This window comes from Ochotona curzoniae, unplaced genomic scaffold (genome assembly GCF_017591425.1).
Source record: "Ochotona curzoniae isolate NIBS_2020 unplaced genomic scaffold, NIBS_Ocur_1.0 contig_2754, whole genome shotgun sequence".
NCBI classification, from domain to species: Eukaryota; Metazoa; Chordata; class Mammalia; order Lagomorpha; family Ochotonidae; genus Ochotona; species Ochotona curzoniae.
In genome coordinates this window covers 11,832,238-11,835,617 of record NW_024465582.1, presented here as the reverse complement: position 1 = coordinate 11,835,617, position 3,380 = coordinate 11,832,238, and the positions used below count along the sequence as shown (strand labels likewise).

The 3,380-nt window shown below is 34.0% G+C and overlaps 1 pseudogene; it reads right to left on the bottom strand.

Moving 5' to 3' along the window:
• Positions 1-3,045: 3,045 nt before the first annotated feature.
• On the bottom strand, positions 3,046-3,147 carry LOC121154693 (annotated as a pseudogene).
• Between the last annotated feature and the right edge of the window lie 233 nt (positions 3,148-3,380).

Below are 3,380 nucleotides of genomic sequence, written 5' to 3'. Positions count from 1 at the left end.
ATACCAGCATTGCAGTTGAAGTTGAGCCTATTATACCTCCCTTCTCCTTATTTAATTCCCCCATATTATTAGGATAGTATAGCCCTTTAGCAACAATCACAGCATTCTGTTAGAGTTTTTGAGTGTTTATGTATTTTGCAACACTTTTCTCTGGATTCTGAAACCATCCTTAAGTTAACAGTGGAATTTCAGCACCACAAAATGAAGCTTAGAACAGGGTGAAGTTGCAAGGAAATGCCTCTTAGAATCAATAGAAAACTAAGACAAAAGTGAGCTGTCCCTTTCCACACCATCATCCAAGAATGTGTCAGTAATAACAGAAATTTACAACAGCAAAGGGGATTAAATATTATTAAATATTTTGGATATTCAAATAACCCAAATCACCCTTCTTTAAAATGCACCTCTATCATCAATAAAACCCTTGGATATTATAGTTTGCTAATATATGATAATATTTTGATTAGAATAAAGTATTCATATCACTCCTCATAATTATATATTCAGTGCTCAAAGCTAGACTGTAATGAAAATAGGGATTTAAAACTTGATTGCTGATTATGTTTTATATTGAAGTGTCTTAATAATTATTTCAGAATCTTGACTGTTTACTTATTTATTTTTGTCTTCCTGATGCTTAGCTAGTTATGTTGATTATTCTGCCTAACATCTTCATTAAATTTAAGAGGCAAATTCTGATCAGAGTCTTATTTTATGGAAGATGTCAGAGATGTTAAGTAATTTCCCCAATGTTACACTGTTACGAAATGACAGAATTATCATTAATTCACGCCTGCCTGGCTTGAAGCACCAAACGAGTCACATCCTGGAACGGCCATATGCTATATCCTGCTCTACTTCCTATCCAGCTCCATTTCCCATCCAACTCCCTGTTTATGGCAAAGGATTCGAGGATGGCCCAAGGCCTTGGTACCTTGCCAATGCATGGGAGACCCATAGGAAGTTCCTGGCTCCTGGCTTCAGATAGGCTCAGCTCTGGCGCTCCTACCCACTTGGAGAATGAACCAGTCAATGAAAGATCTTTCTTTCTGCATCCCTTCTCTGTAAATCTTTGTTTCCAATAAAAATAAATAAATCTTTATAATAAAAAAAGAATGTGCGTGTGATCCATAGTATCAACGTTAAACAAATATGGAATAAGGGTCCACAGTAATTCTGGGTGATAGACGCTCACTAAAATAACACAGAAAACCTGAAAAAGTAGAACAAAGACCTCTTAGTTACTGAAGCCAGAGAAAGCTGTGGCTGTAAGGTAACTATGAGCTCCTCAGATGAGAAACTGAGAAAAGTGAACTCCATTTGGAGAAAACTTAGGAATACTGCAGATTTGTCGAGTAACATATGACTTGCAAAATAATGTTATTATAATATAGTAGTAGCTCATCTACATTATAAAACTTGTAAGTAGATGGCCATCCTATGCTTTTTGAAATCATGTAAGTCATTAGAAAAGCCAAATGGCCTATCCTAACTTTACAACCCAGAAAAAGCTTTCTCCAAGAAATAAGCTTTTTTGGATTCTAGTCACCCAGGACGATAGGGCACCCCAACCCCTTTCTAGATTTCTGGGACTGCTGGGAGCCAAACTTCAGATGTTTCCCAGAGTTTTCTTTTTCTTTTGGATGAAGCCAACTGGCTAACCCCAATGGTCTTGTGTATTTTGAATGAATGAAGTGTGTATAATGGTGTTATTAGGTGCTTCTATAAGAAGATCAGTCATTGTTTTTCATAAGAACAGATATGTAATGGAGTGCATCTGCTTGGCTTGCCAAGGTGGGGGAGCAATTCTGTTATCTGTATCATCTCTCAGCAGATTCCTTATCTTGGACATGAAATACTGGTTCAAGAATTCTTTAACCCTAATCTTGTTTTCCTCTTACCGTTGAGAGGAGGTGTTCTGGTTTGAAGAGACTGTTTTGAATTCTATTCTTCCAATCCTTGTACCACACCAGATTATGCTTGGTGAGTAATCAGTTAATCTTATTTTTGATAGAAAGTGAAACTCGTTTCAGGAAATCCTCACCTGTAACTAAGTAAAGGCTCTGATTCTTTCTCCATAACTGACTTTTAAACGTTCTTTAACTCCGCAGAGATGATTAAAGTAAGTATGCTCTCTTTTTCCCCTCATTTTTATTATTAAATTGATGTCTATGTATCTATGAACTATATAAATACTATTAAAATCTAAAGAAAATTAAAAGTGAGTAAATTTTAAAAGGAGAAAAGATAATATAACAAAGAATGTTTTTGAAGAAAAAAAAAGTCTGCCTTCCTCCAAAAAGTATTTTAGAGATGAATCTGCAGTGTTGTAATTCGTGTTAGTAAATTTTGGCAGTTGTTGCTAATTGGCCTATCAATATAGGAGGAAATTAGTTTGTACCTTGTATTTTATATGGAGCAACTTCTGGATTCTTTACAGTGTACTGTATTTACAGCTATGATTTCTTTCTGAAAATTTCTGCTGTCACAGTAGGTTGATATAGAATTTTTCCTTATTTTTTAGGTTAGTTCTAAGTATTCTTTGCTTGCTCTAAGGCTGTGAAGGTTTTTCTCCTATGTTTGCTAACGTTTTGATATTAAGGTCTGTAGTCCATTTTTCAATTAATTTTTGAGTACAGTGTGAAATAGGGGTCAAGGTCAGCTATTTTTATGTGTTTCTCCATTAGTTCCAAAACTGCTTCTTGATGAAAGACTTTCATTTTCACATTTATTTCCCTTGTCCTTTTGTTGCAGATCAATTGACCACTCATGTAGATCTATTTCAAGAGTTTCTATTTAGCTCTATATTTTTATTATTGTATTTTATTTAGTTCTATACATATAGGTATATTTTAGGGCATATTTGTGCACAAGCAAGAAAACATTTCTCCTTACTACTAGTACTATAATTTCGCTCCCTCTTTATCATGAATACCAACTGAGGTTTTCATTTTTTTTTCCCTGAATGCAGTAGTTTCATAAGTATTTGTATTACTTAGCTTATATGTTAAAATTTGCTAATGTAATCTGAATTTTTTTTATTTTAGGCCTCAAAAAATTGGAAAAAACTCTCAGAATTGTTGCTCTGCACAGAAATATTTATTAAGAAGTGAAAGATTTATAAGATCTGAAGAAAAACCAGAGTGTGTAATCTCAAAACTTAAAATACTTTGCTTTCCTGGATTATTTTTATTTGTAGTTGGATTCAATAAGGATTTAAAAATACATAAAAGCTTTTTGTTACTTCTCTGGTTTTGAAATTTCGTTCTGATTTTGAAAGCATTGCTCTGCTGATCACAAAAACAGGGTTGGAATCAGTTTCTCCAATATGTGGCTTATATTTCCTGTTGGAATGAATTTTTTTCTTTGAGGTTCATTGG